The 20407-nt window shown below is 37.2% G+C and overlaps 1 protein-coding gene across 3 annotated transcripts in view; it reads left to right on the forward strand.

Annotated features, from left to right (window-relative positions):
* Nucleotides 1-20407, forward strand: part of LOC107218031 — a 489709-nt gene that overhangs the window by 252422 nt on the left and 216880 nt on the right. For 2 of the 3 annotated variants that reach the window (XM_046732062.1, XM_046732065.1), the window contains exon 3: nucleotides 5330-5414. The exons of the other annotated variant lie outside the window; for it this stretch is intronic. The gene's annotated coding sequence lies outside the window, so the exon portion shown is untranslated. The remainder of the gene's footprint in view (nucleotides 1-5329; nucleotides 5415-20407) is intronic. 3 annotated transcript variants of the gene reach the window in all.

A 20407-nucleotide genomic window follows, 5' to 3' on the forward strand; every position in this document is an offset into this window, starting at 1 on the left:
GAGGGAGAGGGAGAGGGAGAGGGAGAGGGAGAGGGAGAGGGAGAGGGAGAGGGAGAGGGAGAGGGAGAGGGAGAGGGAGAGGGAGAGGGAGAGGGAGAGGGAGAGGGAGAGGGAGAGGGAGAGGGAGAGGGAGAGGGAGAGGGAGAGGGAGAGGGAGAGGGAGAGGGAGAGGGAGAGGGAGAGGGAGAGGGAGAGGGAGAGGGAGAGGGAGAGGGAGAGGGAGAGGGAGAGGGAGAGGGAGAGAGAGAGAGAGAGAGAGAGAGGCCGGAAATACAAAATAGAGAATTATTTGCTATCAAATTCATAGACACATATGATATCATAACATAATAAAGATCGTAGAAAACAACTCACATAATACGAACAACGCAATAAATAGAATAAATTAAAAAGCAAATAACAATGAAGCAAAGGCTGAATAAAATGAAAACAAAGTAATTGCAAATATATGAGTAAGTAGGAGAGCAAGCACTGTTAACAATAAGTAGCGACTTAAAAATATATCTCATTTAGTTAATAAACAAAGTTAAGCAGTTTGAGAGCAAGCAAGGAAACAAGTCAGTAGGGGTAAGCAACAACAAATGCTTACACACAAATTATAATCTAACAGGTATCTATCTCAGTCAAATAACATAATATAAAAATAAGAATATGCTTATAATCAAGGAGAGAGAAAGAAAGAAAGAAAGAACATATTTTTATTGTACTAGGATACACACATCCGCGGGTACAAAGAGAGAGAAAGAGAGAGAGAAGGAATACAGAAATAGAGAGAGAAACGCACTGATCAAAGACTGGGATAATGAGTCCCCTGAGGGCTTACAAAAATACGGTTGTGGGAACAAAGGCTCTCATTACACGAAACTTACAAATACCTATAAAACGTTCGATAATGATTCACATAAATTAATTCAATTAAATAGCAACAGACGTGAACGAAAAACATAATAATTTATCATAAAAGAATTAAATGAAGATTGGAAATCTTGAGGTTATATCAGTGAATAAGTTTCGTAATTTGTGACAAGTTGGACAACTTGTGGCATAAAAAACAAAAATAATAGTTGTGTATTGATTATACAAGTCTTGGGTTGATATTGCACGGTTCTTCGTGAAGTTGATATTTTGAATAATATTCTTTTCAAACGAATTAAAAGAAATTGTAACGGATCGATCGTAGGTAACCCTTAATTCACGTACCGATGTATATATGCATTCAATGTCAACTCAACCAAAAATATTCACCTCACTATTTTTGATTTACTTCAAAATTTCTTATACGGTTCTCCGATCTCAAAAAAAATGATACTAAATTTTTTTCAGATTTTTTCCTACACCGTCGATTTTGTATGATTATTCAAACCGTTTTTAAGCCTTAAAAAATTCTCGAACAAGTTATCTTCCATTTGGCTCATTCTGACATGAGCCCATGATGGGGCGATTTTTTTCGAGTTTTTTTCAGCACCTTAAAAGTCTCGAACAAACAAACCTCATGTTTGAACGTTCTGAAAATTCTTCAAAAATTCTTTGTTTTGTCCTAAATCTTTTTACACAAAAACACAGAATTCATGGTAATTTTTGCGAATTTTGGGAACGTTGAAACATACTGTATTGTTTGATCAAGATGTTCAAAGTCTTAAAAAAATCAACCCATTGTAGACCGCTGTTAGACTGATTGGAATAAAAAATTAGATTCTTAAGAATTTTTGGAGACTTTGGAAAAAATTCGTATTTTTAGATAGGTTTGAATAATCGTAAAAACGGCTATAGAAAAGAATGTGAAAAATTCAGGAGCGCTTTTCTGAGATCGGAGAATAGTATAAGAGATCCTGAAGCAAATCAAAACTGGTGAGGAAAAATCATTGGTTAAGTTAACATTGAATGCCCCGTTGGTCACGTGTTCCCCCTACGATGGGCAAAACGTTCAATTCATGTTCAGTTTAGGTTAGCGACAGTGTAGGTAATGTAATGATCCGCTAACTCAAATGCACGCACAATGCGACGGTAGCGAACGAATGAAGCTCGTACTGTTTTGCTGTCAAAACATTGATTTACATAACCTCAAACAGTAGCAATGATTGAGAAAATCCAGATGCTTCGAAAATAACGTAGTTATCGTAACCTGTTGAACAGGTAATTACTGTATTTGTAAAAATTTTGTACGGAAATTAAATGTATTGAAAAATAATTTATCATTTTATTAGACCAATATGTTGATAACATAGCAATAGAGATATATTCTTTGCATGTATTTTTAAATTTTCCCCGGGTCGATTACACGGGTAATTTGTAGTAGTCCGCTGTCCACAATACCTACCATCCACGATGCCCTGCATGCAATCCTTCAAGTGTATGATTTGCAGGAAAAACTTTGACATTGGACTAAATGACCGTATTCCATATCTGAGTCAGAAAGTGAAAGTGATCGTGTGGTTCGGTACTCGATCGCAGTTCGGTTCGGAATAATTCGACAACGGCCTATATTGAAATCTTTGCTAAATGGAACCACCTTTCTTGCCACGTCACCAAACTGAGCTAGGAAATATTAACAGGTTTCCACAATTAACTACTCTCTTTACACTGTAGAATCCCTTTTTCATTTATTTTCTTGAATAAGGTTAAAACGGTTTGTGACTTGAATTAAATTGATAAATCCGGTCTCTGTGTTTTAGAAGCACGAACCACCAATCCGGTCACAAATATTTTATAATTAATGAGTTTATAATTTTTTACGTAAAACTTTCAAATTCAGGCAGTCTCAGTTTTGGATTTAAACAAATTCAGTTATTCAATCATCAATTGATGAAGTGATTAAGGTGTAGGCTTGATTGTTATCAAACGGAGGACTCCAGGAGAACGCAATCGAGTGATCAAATTATCTCTTATGAAATTTATTCCATTAAACTTCGTTTTACTCGCATGCGCTCTAATCTGGTTGATTTTGTAATGATTACACAAAATTTATTCATTTTACAATAACGGATAAAGATCATTGTAATAATTGTTTTTTAATAAATTATTTCACCTTTATTTTTCTACCGAATCGGTAATCACAGATCGTGAGATTTCGATTACCCGACTAATTTTCTTTGTACCGATCGCATACCCAAGATCAATTTTAACCTTTTTACGAGTTAACCCAAACCATCGATTGCCATGATGCTCGCGACCCTCTAAATACCTGGGTAGACAGTGATTATTGTCAATTCAGCAAAATGCTTCTGCCGTGCTCAGCTCATGTACAAATTAAGCAAGTGTTGTCATAAACGTACTGCGTCTCTCCGCGAAAGGGGGTGTTTCAAGAAGGATTCTCAGAATTTTAGAGCTGATGAGATACATGAAGCAACACCTCCCCTCTATTTTTCCCCATTTTATGACATCACACGAGCCCTGAAGCATAATATGCGAATCCAAAATATGCAACTTCAGCCAAGATTCAGATACGGCTATGATGTCGAAGTTGTGCTGCTTGAAATATTCTAGAAATTCATCAATATGAGCTAGCAAAGATTTGGCATTCACCTGACCATTTGCTGAGTTTCAGCCACTACATAATATGTAATTCTGAGCATTGGAGTATTGGCAATTGCGAGGCAATAAAATACTTCACCAAAAATACCTACGTACTGCATTGAAGCCACTTGGGTAAAACGCGGTGAAGACTAAAGTTTGACAGCGCTTGCAAAGCGATTATACGAAATCATTGACGTTCGTGCAACGTCGCTTTTGTAACACCAGCGAAGTATGTTTAGTGGGTTGTCTAGGGTAGTGGTACTTGCTATAATGGGATTTCTTCGATTCTCTCGGATCTGATTACAGAAGCGCTATCGCTTTAAGCACAAAGATCTTGCCTCCTAGGATCCAGAGATACTTGACAGCCTTGGCCTTTTTTTTTTGCTGCTGTGACAGCGGCGTGAATTTCGGCACAGTATAGCGGTAACGAACGATTAGTGACGGTACTGTTTCCTTTCCAACAAATATGTCCTGTGTTCAGTTAGACTTCGGCTTCATTTTTTGCGGTGATTACTGCATCATCGATCCGGCTGTCAATGAATATAAGCACGATAGGTCCCGAAGTGTTAGCTCTTTTATTTTATTGATACATATTCCTCACAGCAGTATCCGTTAGTGCAATTTGAAGCGCCTAGCAGACCCTTCGAATGACTTCGAATGACTCCAAGTGACTCCTCGCTCCTCATGTAGGAGATTTCGGTGATTTCTCAAATTCCAGCATGTGGGTCTGATTTCATTTCGTTTGTTTTACGTTCCCAACTTCACGATCCTAGCCATCAAGAGGGCATTCTCCGATGACATTGCTTTAACCTGACAACTGACAGCTGACAACCTCGTTGTTGTTCGACATTTGTAAGCATTTTTGGTACCAACTTGAGACTTAAAAGGTAACCATCAAGCAACTTTTAAATAAAATTACATATAGAGTTGGCAACATCAACTATCTATAAGTCATATCACGTGTCTGATTCTCCGCAAGTGAAAGTAGAACCGAAATCTTTTAAGATGCTTCTTTCGCCGATCTTTCATTACTAGTAGAGCAACGACTGTTTCTGAGGAAATATAATGTCGACGGTTACCTCGAGCAAGCAAGGAGAGATTTGATTTCCCATTTCATATATTATGCACCGTCACTGCATCGAGATCAAGATATCTGCTTTGTAAGTACAATTTGTCTTAATTAATAGCGATGTATCACGCGGCCAGCAAAGTTTTGATTCAGACACTTTCCGAATTTAATTCGCCCTCATTTTACTACCCGAGGGAGATCTCCATCCTATCCCTACGTTCTCTCTGAATTAGAATATTCAGAATTCATACAAAGTTACAGACTTCGGGGGGCCTCTTCTTTGCAAAATTCAATTACTGAATTCTTTATCCTTACGTGAAAGGTAAATAAAGTATTGCTGATTTGAATTTTATTAACTTTATTTTATCGCCAATCACTATCTGACATGCACCCTATGTTTTTGTATTTATGGAGCCCAATTTCGAACAGATGAATCGAATATCTTTGTTTCATATAGCGGTTTCATAGTTTAAAGAGGGTCATATTATCGCACACTCAATTCGATCTGAGATAATGTAACTTTCGGGAAGCCCGCTAAGCTACCATTTCTTCAAGTTGAAAGTGATTTTTCCTATGATGTAAAAAATTTCGAGTTTCACGGAGATAAATTTGAATGTATACTATTTAGCTTCGTTTCACTGGCTATTGCTTATACTCAAAGTATAAAAATTTGTTCTGAGTCTTGAAAACCGTATGATGGGGAATAAATCGGAAAATTAATTTTTTTTTTAATTTTGTGATTCAAAGAATCCATGGAACGATGTCTGGATTGTGGAGAGTCTTGAAGTGAGCATTGAGCACCAGCTTAGTTGCTGTCTTTTTAGCAGAATCCGTAAGTACATGACTTTGACACAAAACGCTTCTTGTTGTAATCCCTTCTTCCCGTCCGCAATCTTTCTTTGGAAAAGAGAGATAATATGGTGAGATGCTGTAATAACCCCGAGAATGGAAAGTGCGGTTTTCTCTAGATTTCTATGTTTTAAGGTCTAGAGAATCACTTCCGACCATTTTCGATCGGTTCCGTAGTTTTTGGGTTATGTAAATAAAAAAAAAATACAAAGATTAAAAATTTAGTTGATGATGTGTCATGAGCTTGAAATGCATCCGAGCAGGAAGTTCTAAGACTGGCCGATCAAAGGCAGTCGGATTTAGTTCTTCTTTATTAAAACTTCATTTGTTTTTTCTTTTTTTTTTTCAGTCAAATGATTTTCTGTATCACTCCTTGTTTCAGAGTTATTTGTCTAGTTTTTCCAGAATGGGACACCCTATATGTGGACTATCAAGCGAATGGTCTCCTCTCTCGTTAGAGGAAACCGCATAAAATGTTGATAGATCTGAGTTATATGGGATATTTCACACGAAACGGGACGGGTTTTACCGATGATCAGCGAATCGGACGTCTGGTCGGAATCTCGTTCCTTACTCTCTTGTGAAGAGTGTTCCATAGTTTTGGGTCCCAAAGAATTCTTGGCTTACCGCAAATCACAATTGAAGAAATTGCCCTTAGGGTCTACCCGATTCACTTCAAAATTTTACTGAAAATAATTGAAATTATGAAAAATTTTGCTGCAATTTTGAGCCGGATGTTTTTTCAACAGAATATTTTTTAGAAATAATTTACTACAGGCAAACAAAAGGAAATGTCCAGCTCCAAATTATACGACACTTTTTTCACAACTTGAACTATTTTCAATAGAATTTTCTAGTGAATCGAAAAGACCCTAAGGGCTATTCTTTTAATCGTAACTTTCTGTAAAATAGAATCATTTGGGACCCAAAAATATAAAAGACTTTTCACCAGATAGTAAGGAAAGAGATTCTGGCCAGACGTCGAATCCTCTGACCATCGGCCAAAACCTGTCCCGTTTCACCCGGAATATCCCGGATGTCCTTCTAGATAACGATTACCCCATGAAACGGTAAGGTAGCAATAAAACTAAATGAAACCATTCTGTATAAAGCGTCAAGATCCGTATGAAAGTGAAGTTGGTATCGAGCTACAAATCTTCTGTCAGCCACGTTGTTTCTCACATCTCCACTCATTTACATGTGAGTGCATGGCCCGAAAATTCAGGTTATTTCGATCAGCTTCCAAGAGTAGAAAGTTTTAAAATTTTGTCACCTTTCAAAATCATTTCAAGTTCCCTCTTACACTAGTGGCATATGTTAGATACATCAAGTGTCAAGTGTACAAGGTCAGATATTTTATAAACGTTTCTTCCCGTACGATCGTCTAATGGTACGTATAGCAATTCTCAGTAACCATTTTACTTGAATTCTATGCAACAACATGTGATGACGTGTGACTCAGTAAACATGTTTTTCTCAGCACGTGGAGAAGTTTCCACAGAAATTGTGCAGTAAATTTCATTTGAAACGACGACTCGGATCTCGTGTTGATGAGGACGTGGGAGAACGTTAACACAGTATCACAGCTTATACTTATCTAGAGTAAGAGAGGGATATTATTGACCCATTGATTTGACAGCAATGTGAGCTTATATAGTATTTACAAGCATGAAAAATGGAGTGACCCCAAAAACGATACCCAGAAATTCTCAGTATTTTCTTTATTTGATGAAGTGTGAAATTTGGAAGTATTGATTTTCATAATTGCAAAAACTCATTATGAGAGATAGCTTAGTCGATTTCACTCAAAATTTGATCACCCCTGATTGTAAGTTAGAAAAAATCATATCGATTGCAATCAACGTCATTAAAATTCGGTCTCGAGACATCGTATGAACGAAACATTCGTCACGTACCCATACGCGTGCGCATGTAGCCTGGAATTAATCTGAAAATGGTTGAAGATGATTTTATAGCCTTCAAATATCGTGATTTAGAGAGAACTCAACTCTTCATCTTGGGAGTGATAACATATAAAGTTGAAGTTCGTAACGGTAATATGACCATGAATTTTGAGGCAAAATTGTTAGTTTAGAAATTGAGAGTTGATCGAAATTCAGGAGATTGAAATAACGCGAATCACATATATATTTAAACGCGTGTACCTAATGTACGTACATGGTGACCCACGAGTTCCAGGATGGCTGAATAACTTAAATACTTCGAATCGTAATAAAATTGTTGGGCACCAAAATTGTAGGATATTCCCTTGTCTATCCAATCATGACCGTGGATTTGATCTTGACAATGATCTGCGAGGATATTTTAAATTCGAACCGATTTCTTCAAATAGAAATCCTAAGTTTTTCATCACAGAAATAAGGAGAGCGGAAAATTCTACAATCATACAGGATATTGAGTACTGCAAATTTCGACCTCTCAAGGTCATCTCAAGGCTGAACGCTACGTTCAGATCAAGCACGTGAGTTTCCCAAACATTCGGCTGCTACTATAGTTGCTATCTCAACAATAGCAACAGCAGGAAGTAGTGTCTCAAGCCTTTGTTGGAATCCTGCGAGGTATCCAAAAACTTCAAGAATAGGCACAAGAACTTTATGTTCCTTCGGTCCCGATCCCGACTAAAAGGACTTCCACCCCTTTAACCCCGGTCCCAACAAGGAGGAGGGACCTCAATGCATTCAATTATGAACCAGTGAAGGTATGATTCCATCTACGAAGAAAGCGAAATTCATCCAGTTACTAATATTTTCGAGTCTACTCGGGATCAGCACCAAGCGCAGGTTAATTTCTTTCCTTAGTGTTGCCATGTTCAATTGTATGACGTTTTAGAAGGTCGGTGCTGCACTTGTCACGTCGACTCACTCGGGGGTCGATAACCTGATAGAATTTATAGCCTTTTCAAAATTGAACAGTAATGTCGATGTGCTCTCTCCGCAGATTTAGAACTCGCTCGGACTAAATCAGCTCGCCACGTCTACCGCAACTCATGCAGCGATGCCTCCGAAACCCTAGGATCTGAAACCCGACATGTATGACAGTTGATCTATTCGGAGTTTGTACGACAACGTCAATTCAATATGATACGCAAGGTTAGCGGCTGAAGCCCTTCGCAAAATGGGGTCACATTGGTACAGCTTATTTGACCGGCCCAGCCTTGATTGTTCTTGGATCACTTTCGGACTCTGATTCCAAAACTATCGACAAGATGTGTGCGGCCTTTAAGCTTAGGTTCGGGGACAAGCTTTTGACCAAACTTTATTTTACATAATCTGAAAATAGGTGTCAAGGCCCCAAGGAATATTTAGGCTCCATCGGAAATGATATTGGGCGTGTTGCCCGACACTCCCTTCCTGACTGTTCCGCAAAAGCTAGGGACCAATTAGCCCGAGCTAAATTCATAAACGCGGTTCGAAACCCGGAACTGCGTTATCATTTAAAATTGGCGGCCCCAACCTCTCTCCATCGGGCGATAATTAAGGGGTTGAAGTTAGAAGGCATGAACGAAGCTGATCTTGGTCCATGATGGCTTCACCGTTTGTGCCAAGCGGAACCTTTCGGAGATTCTTCTTTCCGTTCTACAATGAGTTAGCCGAGCTCAGATTTCCCGACACCAACAAAGAACAGCGATTTCTCTCGCCATGCAACTACAATAGATCAAACACCAAGCGAACTGCTCAGAATGTCAGTTTTACGATGCAAGGAGAAGTATCGCAACAAAGATTTTTAAACTTGAGCATCAATTAAGAACTCCAGAAAATTTATGGCGTGATAGTGCCAGGGTAGGTGATAGATACATTTATTTCCTCTTTTGGGGAAGATTATTGTTGTGGTCGACAACTACTCCAGAAAAGCTCCACCCTCTCGTTGGTTGCTGCACTGCCCCACACGGTACGGCGATCATTAGCATAGGATCTAACCGACAGCGGCCACGCTCTCTTCTTGCAGTATTCAACCTGCCGTTGTGGCATCCTTATCGTCTAGAAAGTAGGCCAAGTTACCACCAGCTTTTTGCTCTCTGTTTTCCAACCAAACGCTGGGTGTTATTGCAATTGGGCTCATTGTGCAGTATCTGAGAGGGGGTAGCTGCTACCCCTTTCATCCGCACACAAGCTTTTGACCTCTCTCCTTGGTATCTCTGACCACCATATCATTGTTAGGGATACGCGCGTTCTGAGTCTCAACCGAGCGTTCGACCTTGAGATTACCTTCAGAGATCAAAAGTTGCAATGCCTAATGTCGTATTTTTATTTGAATTTTCCACCCTCTTCATTTCCGAGGTCAAGAATATGGGGTCCCATTTAAAAAAATCGGCCTCTAAAGTCATTACACAAACGAATCCAAGAATATCAATGAATAGCTAAGGGAAAATCTTACAATCTTATTGCCCAACATTTTTTCCACGACTCGGAGTTTTTAAGTGATTCAGCCGTCCTGGAACTTATGGGACACCCTGTATCATGAATATGTGCAGGGGTTAATTTTTTCATCTCAATTTCTTGTAACTATCTGTGTATGAAATATCGGAATCACCTCTGGCTTCAAGATGATAGAATGAACTCATTTTTACACAATAGTACGTCATGCTTCTTGCATCAAATTAATATAACGAAATAAAGTTAAAATATTGGAATGAGCTTTTATGTAAGCACATACGTTGCGTTGATGTCTCGTGTTTCGCATTGCTCGAGTGAAAGTCTCAATCCTGATGCTGAAATCTGTCCACTGAATATCAACGAGGCAACACAGAATATTGAATCAGAGAACTCTGGGGAAACTTCATATACAGTCGAGCAGCTAAGCCTTATTCAGCATTTCCAACTCACCTTGCAAGACCGGGTAAGCAAAAGAAAGTATGTTCCATCGGTTATTCGCATTGCATAACAATATCCCTGGATACGTATGCCTTACTGTATTCGCATGGCAGACCTGCTGAAGCTGCCGAGAAGAAAAACAGGGGCTGGGGGAAGAAAATTAACAAGTCGAAAAAGGGGTCCGCTGACAATGAGATAGGGAAAAAGCTTCGTCCAAATGTTACTAAATCTACATCGGTTTGAATTGATTATACTCAAGGGAAAATATCATCCCAACCTTGCCTGCGAATGTTTGGAAAGCCGATTTCACAGACTTCCAACTTTTGATAATAATAGTCTACCTACAGAAGATGCTAGAAGTGATGACCCTCGACTCGCAAACAATTGTGAATACGCTGATGAAAAGACCATTTAACTTCAGCCAACATTTATGGTGTAATTTCAGTACATGCTCGGTGTATTCTTTCTTTCATGCCGTCAGGCGTGGTAGATGCTACCGCCATTACGCGTTCTTTGACAAAACCCCATAAGAAGTAATCAAGTGATATTAGGTTAGGTGAGGTATCTTCTGTAGGTAGACACAAACCAAGGTTAATAAATCCTTCGAAAATAATTATTTTGCTTTGATTCGATTTTTCGACTATTTTCGTACTTCGCGTGCCTAGAATGACCTTGTGTTGTAAATTACTGAATTTACCTCAAAGTCATTAATAATGACGTAAAAAAAAAGTGCATTGTTCCATTTAAATAGTGACGTTGACCTTGACGTAGCTTCTGCACCTCCACCGAAAAAAAAATAAGATGGTCCAGTACGACGGCCTTCTCGAACAATGTAACTTTCATCTGAAACTTTTTTGAGTAACATCAATAGTTTGAGTACTATTGCTCTGTCACACTTTAAATGCCCCACCCTGTATACTGTTTTTCCACGTTCAGCGATAGTTTATTCAGAGCCAGCTGTATTGATATGTCATTGAAGTAATTATTCATTTTTCGTTCTGCAACTTCCCAAGAGTCATAAGTTAGGGTAACCGCAGGATCATCAGCATACGATAATATCGTATCTTCAGATGTATCAATTACAAGACGGTTTACGTATAATATCAACAATAGTGGTCCTAGGATAGTTCCTTGCGGCACTCCCGTAGTTAAATTAAAATTCCTACTAATTTCAATTATTCGAACGTTTTAATGCCTGTTGTGTAGATAGTTCTTCAAAACTTTGTTTGCATTACCTCTAATTCCGTAACAATATAATTTGTCCGATAAGACGTTATGGTTGACAGCGTCGAAGGCTTTAGCTAAATGAAGAAAATGATTTCTTGACCATGGTAAATTGTTGAGTAAATATTATTCTTGGATATGAAGGTCATAACAAAAAGAATTTTTTTGTGTTAACGTTTCAGCCCGGATGGGGGCCCTCCTCAGAACAATTTATTTGAGAACATCTGTCACGAACAGAAAAACAAATTATGTGATACAGTTATTTATCACAAAATTAATATGTAGAAAGCTTCTGTGATAAAAAAAGGGGATTGTGCTAGTATAATTAAGGGAAATTACCTGATGATGAACTGGCACTTTCAATTTACGAAGAAAAAATACAATGAGTAGAAGTAATAAATAAACATAAGCGTCTTCGAAAAACTCAACGTGTTTATTTTAAAAAATGTTATTTTCATTAAAAAAACACAACAACTGCGATGAGAAACTCCCAAGCATTCATCTTGATTGGTAAATTGAATAAAATCAAACAGACGACCATTTTTGAGACTGGCTCACTTTTGAACATGAGGATCGTCACGAGTGTAGTGGAAGGAGAACGACTTCAATCATTAGCAGAGCAAGCACAGAGTCAAAGGTTTAAATAGATGTAAGAAAATGTTAGAAGGTAAAATCAAGAGCAAGCTCAGTCGATAATTAATAGTTATGTAGGATGTATCATAGAGGTGTAAATAGTACTCAGATGTTCAATATCTTATCTTCGGTTGACAGAATTGGGGTGTGCAACAATATAGCACATTTCTAACAATAGCCTTTTGTAATACATTCGTTCTACATCTAAAATGCTGGCTTGAGAATAATTAAATGTGTGATTAGATAATATAGATTAGCTAAATCTAAGAAAGTTTTTACTATAGGTTTACTTGTATCGAGACTCTCATAGATTTTGTTGGTGATAAAACTCAGTGCATCTTTAGTTCCTTTCTTTTTAATGAAACCAAATTGATTTGTGGCTAGAATTTTATTTTTGCAGATGAAGTCAAATACTATATTATATATTAGTTTTTCAAAGATTTCGGCTATATTAGATATCGGTCTATAGGTGGCAGGCACATCCTTTTAACTAGATTTATATATAAGTACTTCAGTTGCTTTCAGGTCTTTGGACGAATTCAATTTTTCTTTACATATATACATTAAAAAGGTGCGCTTGTACACATGTGATATAATTATAAATTATTTTCATCGTCTTTGTATTAATTTGAGCAATTCCACCATTTTTTATTTTCACATTATTTATAATTTATTGTATTTCAAGAGTATTAATAGGTTTCAAAAATATTGTTTTTGGATTCATTTGTGGCATTTTCACTTCATTTTTATCTGGCGCTCGTATGTTCTTACTCAAATTAGCTCCTGTACAGCAAAAGTGTGTATTCATATAGTCTGCTATATCGCTAAACCGATCAATTTTATTGTTGCTTTCGTTTGCTAAGTGGTTGATACCATTGCCCCCAGTAACTTTTTATCCAATATTACAGTTAATAAAATACCATAGTCGTTTTCCATTGTTGTTATTTTTTTCCATTGTTTCTTTATCATGCCTGAATTTGACATCCGTAATAATTTTATCTAATAGTTTGGTGTACTCCTATAATTCAGCCTTTAGCCGTGAATTGTTAGGCAGTTTTTCCATCTGAGTTTCTTTTTCATTCGACATGAATTTATGATTGCTTTGGTAATCCATTTGGTTCTAGCTTTTTTTTGTTCATTTTCCTACTCGTAGGCTTATATTTAGAATTTTCTAAGCAATATCGTATTTCTTTAATCAGTGAATCGTCGGTCGCCTCGTTAGGATCCCGAATTGACTTAATGTATACCCAAACTCTTGGACTTGCTACATGATGCAATTCTTGTTAATTATAATAGTAAGTTGTATCTTTTTTTTTTTATTTTAGTTTGAGGATTATTTATCGAAATGAACAGTGGATAATGATGTGTAATCGGAGTCATTAATCTAAAGGTTTTCGTGTGTATAGACTCTGATTTAATGAGTATATAGTCAATGCAGGTACCCTCGTTATTATTGTCGGATGTTCTAGTTGTATCCATAAAACCAGGCATACAGTCTTTTTCCAGTAGATTGTTTAGGAATTTTTGACTGATAACGTTAAATTTAAATATGTTTATGTTGTAGTCACCTACTGTTAGGTGATTTTCACTATTTCTCTTATTATATATGCGTATAGATGTATATAAGTTTTTAGGCTTGAGACAAAGTCTAGACTATGAAGATCGTGAGATCTATACATAGCTGCCGTTTCTAAATTATTGTTATTATTTAATTTGATGCAAGAGTTAAGAATCTCAAGTTTGCCAAAATCTATTGTTTCAGTTATTTCAGTTACTTTATTATCTATCTTATATATACAACATCATCTGCTCTATTTATATTCCTATTGTTATAATAAATTTCATAACTAGGTATATCAAAATATTGATAGTGGTCAAGATTCCAAGTTTCCGCACATACTTTTATGTACGGCTTGATCATCAAACTCTCAATAAGAACTCTGAGTTTAGAGTGATTAGCATTTAAACTACGCCTGTCGACATATAAAATCCAAGTTTCTTTTGTATTAACAGCTTCGTTGAGAGTTTTAAGGTCAGTATAAAAAACTTCCTCTTGGATCATCTGACTTTGCATTTTTTTAACCAGATCAATGTGTTGCTCCATTATGAAAGACTACGGGGGACTGAGAGGCCTTGTTGTTGTTGTTGTATTCTTGTTGTTGGCACTGAAGGGGGTTGATGTACCGACCGTTGCCTGTCTCGATTGCTTGCTTCCTTCCATATTGCTAGAACAAGTGAGATTGGGTAATCCGTTAGGTCAATCACTTTTTTCGATTTATTTCTTAAAATTTCATATTTCGCCATATCATATGCAGTATGGTTTGTATTGTACTTAGTTTTATACCTAATGTTACTAAATTCGCAGTTTGCACATTTTATGGCGTTGCTGTTCCAGCGTTTCTCTAGATGCTCACCTGAGCATTCGAGACATTTCGATTCATTTTTACATTTTGAACCACTATCCCCAAATCTTCCACAGTTAAGGCACGGTTTGATATTTATTAAATCGTACACCTTGCCGCTTTGATATTCGACAAAGATTCTATTATTATTATCGCAGATGATTCTCTCGTTTATATATATATATATATGTGTGTAGCACTTGGCATTTATCAACAAAATTATTGAAATTTCTGCTATTTATATCAGTTTCCATCTTTTATATTATTAATTTTACATGTTACATTATGTATGTTTCTTAGTACGACGCATACTGCCGAACTGGGATGAAACGCACTACTTCGCGCCTGTTTTACCTGCATGAAATGACACGATATCAGAGGGGTTGGACAAAATAATGCATTGTTTGTCAAGGGCGCAAAGACCTATTTTGCGAGTGTGCAATTTGCGGCACGAGCTGAAGAGAAGTCCGTAGTGCACACGATTTTTCTCTTAACACTTGCTCTGCAGAAATGCCTGTTGTCAAAACGTGTGAGCGGGCACAAAACAGCACTTTGCGCCCAAATGCGGGAAAGTAGTCTCTTTCAACCGCGTTTAGCGAGAAGATCTGCTCTGTGCCCACTCAAGAGGTATGAAAAGTGACATTTTGCGAGCAGGTATCGACAAAAAAAAATATCATCTGCACCAGAGAAGGAAGGTTTTGCATCATCGGCAGAGCTTGCCTCTTCCTTGGTGCACATTATACTGTTCTCTCACGGGAGGCTAATTAAAAGTATACCACTACAGTAACATTTTCATTTCTCATAATGTTCCCTCATGTTTCTACAGTATGTAGAGAAGTTTCTAGTGATTTCGTAGTGCGATAGACTACTGAATGTCACAGGGAAATCTGTTAAATGGAAGATGTTTCATTAAACCTCGGACACTGCGTCGCGATGACACGACTTTATCAACTTTCATTCGATTTTCTAGTTGTACAAGAGTAGCCTAACAGTTCAGCTCTTACAATGCATAGTGAGAGGACATAGAAAAAAGGCAAGGTTCTTCAACGCAACCGGATTGTGGAACTGAAGGTAGTTGAATTGGAAGAAAAAGACTGCTCTTTGAGTTACTTCAGACGAAAAATAGACTCCTGAAACGCTAGTTTTTTTCGTCGCTACAGGTATATATGGTATTCTTTCACAGCTGGTTTGTCAGAGATGGCTACAGCACCTACCGTTTTGATAGTGCTTTCTTACGCTTCGTATATCTGGCTTAATACAGCACCGGCTTATGATAGTCTCAGGAGAAGCTCAGTGCAACTTAAGCTCCTTTCAAAGTGTTTTTGGGCAAACTTGAATTGAGAACCGCGAATGCTTTTCGCCAACTTCAATCCAGTGGTTTTTACTCTGACGAACTGATGCTGACAATTCACCAATTGTGCAACAATGCGGATAACAAGACATTACATTGGTGTTTCTAATCGAACAATCTTAAATCAGTTAGCAGGTAAGTTGTATTATCCACTTGGAAATCAAATAGTACCAGAGTACACGTCATTTCGAAGTCGAGTACGGAGAATCACGGTGGGTCGACCCCAGTAACGCTTTCAGCTAATCGTGAAGGTATCATTCAGATGCAGAAAATTTGAAAAAACAAGAAACACTTTATCTTAATAATGTTGTAATCAAATCTAATAATGAAATCAACAGTCAAGAATAAATCCCAACTGCTATGTCAATAAAACAAAAACATTTTTTGAAGTCGTTACTGCTCCAGTGCACTATAAATGGGATGGTATTAACTGCTCTTTGTTGTTGTTGTTTGTTTGTTTGTTTGTTTTATTTTTTTTCGATGTCAAAACTTACAAATGAGTTCACATTTTTTTTTATCGCTTCTTATGCCGGCACACGTATTGTTTGTGCACTTTTATACTTGGAATCCGAGTCTCACAATCAGCGAACGTTCAGAATATAATACCATGCAATACAAACACTCCGCAACTTCGTTGTCACTAAGGATTTCATTTTCTATGAACTCGGGTCTTTTCCTTCATTCTTTCTGATATTTACTTTGAGGCCTTACCCTTCTCCTGTCGCCATTCTCTCTTTGTTCTCGAGTAAGCAGCATGTTTCTGACTTCGTCTATTCTGCTTCGAACGCATATTTTCTGAAAAATATCCTGTGACCGACGTGAACCATATCTTTTGTCAGTTGCATTATCCAAAAAGAGAGCTAAAAACATACTAAATTCAGTGAAATAAATATTGGCTACAAGAATAAAAGGTTTCGTTTTTCTTGGCTCAGTCGAAAATTTTCGGAGTATTGAAACAGGACTCAAAACTTCTGCATAAACTACAATAATAGCGTGCGACAACAACTGCAACCTGATTAAACAATTTTGAATATTGTAAAACTGAAATCTTGACTGTTTGACAATCAGATGCAGCCAAATAGTCTTGGTAATTTGCTTTAGGGTAAGCTTCATTAATTTTTACTACATAATTTACAGCCAATTTTAAGAAGATCGTTAATGTTTCACTTATCCAAAACAGTCGATTCGTTGCAGTCAATTTTACCGCAGCTGTAGAAGAACCATTAGTTGTGCATTGTTTTTTCCTGCAGAGGCCATAAAATATTTTGCCATCCCAATCATACGATCCTCTTGTAATATCGAATAAGAACATTTTGACACAGCACACAGAGGGCAGAAATCGCACAAGGATTGACACAATGCACACGCAGGGAACTCTCATCTTAGGTTAATTTGTAAATAAAATCAAAAATTAGACCTGAACGACCTTTCAGGCCTGACATGACCAAATAGCCTCTATGAAGAGAACAAAAAAAAAGAATGAGGAAATACTCGTTTAACGCTTAGAACGCGTGGCGTTCGAGCACAAACTGGAGAGAAGGCCCGCTGTAGAAAGATGCCAGTAATAGAATCTTGCACGAAGTGCGTTGCAGGTGTCATAAAATGTTCATCTACTTTTTGAGGTTGGAAATTTTCTTCTCAATCAATATTACGGAAATAAGGTCTGGTAAGGTCCTGATGGGGAAATCTATATAGGGCTCTATTTAGAAAGGCGTCGCAGTCCCGATCAAGGGCTGAACGATCTTTCCTGGATCAAAAACTATTTTCGAATCCTGATATTAAATTCATCTAGTCTGACACTACTGGCACTTCAGACGAGCTGGTTCAAGAATAATAAAAGAAGTTTGTCTTGTGTAACAGAGACAGATGATTGCTTCTGTAGCCATGTGATGGAAAGTAGCATCGAAAAAATCATGTTCAACATCAATGAAAGTAAATTAGGGAATTCATCGAAACGATAAAACTGCAATAACATAACCTCGTTAAGTAAATAATGATCTAAAGTTTTGTACTGACGTGAAGGGTGCTATGAAAGAAAAAGTAGCTGGTATTCAGTTCATAATAATTTTTATTGAGTTTAATAAAAAGATTATATCATTTTGAAATTGCTATATGGACAACGCATTGATAGTTATCCGAAATTGTTTAGACAACCTAATTTCTTCTGATATTATTTTCAACCATCCAGGAATGAATAAAAATCTTCGACCGTCGCTGAAATTCAATAGACAATCCACAGAATATTTTGTTTGTCATTGAGTATGACTGAAAGTTGTTACACATCACTCCGGGGCACTTTAATTCGCAGCAGGTTCACCCAAACTAAACTTATTTAGTTTGAAATGGATTGATAACTTAGTTTACCAAAACTGGGTCAACTAATAGTCAATCAATACTGATGGTTCGTTAAAGTTGTGTATCCGCATATCAAACTCATCCTTTGATTCAGAATTCAACAGTAATAGTGGTAAACGTTAATCGAATGCATCATTTTCGTCAAAGTTTGGAAGCTTGAGCTGTATATTAAGGTGGACACTTCTTGGCCCACGAATGTTTATGCAATTAAATTTTACGTAATCCTGAAAATTTGCGTTAGCACGCGCGCAAACGTGTGGCAATCATTCGCGGTCACAGTGGTCAATTATCAATCACAAGTCAATTAAAAATAAAATTTCTTTCACACTGAGGGAACAAATTTTCCTACGAATCAGTAGGTCATTCAATCCGAGGTAGCCTTGTCAGTTACGGTTTTAATTATGCCGCTTATCGAGCGGTATAAGGACGTATGCGCCGTTATACGACCCTTTACCACGCGTAAAGGCAAAACTGTGTATTTTTTCCCCTTTGCATTTACGCGAAAAACATGAACATACATTCTAAAACGTTGAACTTGGATCGTTCAAATGGATCAATTAACAGTAAAAGGTCGTAAGCACTGTCGGTTATGTCCTTTCATCATGAACTTTATGAAACATAATCACCTTCACTAATGGTGTATGGTTGCATGTGCTCGTATACGACCTTATGCCGTTACGTCCAATATTATTTTTTGAGAGAATAAAAAATTTGTAAGATTTTTCCCTAAATTGACGAATTCTTACGTTTTACAAGTTTTCAAAGCGTTTGCGAAAAAAATTGGCGGGTACGACTTTATACCGTCAAGTGCAATAATTTTTTTTTAGAAAGTGAAAAATTTCAAAAATTCATTCTGACATCGCTAAATCTTCAAGTTTTAAAAGTTTTTGCGTTGCTTACAAAAAAAATCCATGATCCATAGATACATATAATCCTTCAACCCTATGAACTAAATACTCAATGTTGAGAAGCACAATAAAGGTGAAGCATAACATCAACGTAGAAAATTTTTCTCAGTGACATTCCTAAAACAAAATAGCAAGGGTTACGAAGAAAAAAATCGAAAGTTTTAACTTCAGATGACAGAAAAAATAAATTACGATTTTGCAGAGAGCCCCTCTAAAAAACTGACGTCACATTTCCCAATAATTTGGATTTGTGGGAAATATGATCTCATATTTCCCGCAAATGCGTTTCAAAGAAAAATCTGCCACTGTCGTTCCGCTTTTGAGAATGAAAAAATTAAATTTATGGTTGAGTCGGGAATAAATGTATTTTTTGTTTGCTAGATTGTAATGAAATTGGATTCAAGATGCACTATGATTCTTTTCCTTAAGAAAAAAAAAAAACAAAAAGATTCGTGTCCCATCAAGTCCCTTTTGCTGTCATATGAATGTTTTTACGAACAAGTGAAATGTGAGGTGGATATTTACCCTAGTCTGGGGCGAAAAGGTGAAAAAAATGAATGCGTCGTTCTACGGCTGAGCAACCCAACCGACAAACGATATCCGGTCGTAAGGACCGCAGTATAGAAGTATAATTTGAGACAAATTATAATTGCATTTGACATGCTGCAGATGACTGGCTGGTCTGAGTTAAGACGTCGAACACTTTTCAAGAAATATATTTCGAATCAACTCAAAAGTTTACCTAAAATTATTATCACGACAGTGGAGAAGATCCCTTAAGGCAGATCATTTAGAAAACATAATCATCAATCACAGTTCCACGGTACTTGAGAATTGAACCATACTCTACTATAGATACGCGGAAAAATGGAACAATAAATGAGAGATAGGCGAGTCTTCTGGGAATCCAACTGCTGATCAAAACATACAATAATGCTCGACGATGGGTTCCCCGTGACTCACATTTTTTTTCGGGACCAAAACTGGAACGAGTTTCTTTTCTAAACAAATTTCATACGCCAATGAGCAGCGATGCAAGGAACTGGAAAAACAAACTATATGTCGGCAACTTTTGTTGCTCGTGGAAGTTGCAACGTTGATCACAGACACACAAAATTTGTGCAGAAAGGAAACTCGTTCAGTTTTAATCTTAAGAAAAAAGGTAAACCACGTCTAGACGAGATAATTCTTCAAATCGCTAGCAAACGATGTATAATACTTTGGCGAGTGAATTTCTTCGCAAGTGATTTTCAGTAAGTAGAATAATCCCG

This window comes from Neodiprion lecontei, chromosome 2 (genome assembly GCF_021901455.1).
Source record: "Neodiprion lecontei isolate iyNeoLeco1 chromosome 2, iyNeoLeco1.1, whole genome shotgun sequence".
Taxonomy (NCBI): Eukaryota; Metazoa; Arthropoda; class Insecta; order Hymenoptera; family Diprionidae; genus Neodiprion; species Neodiprion lecontei.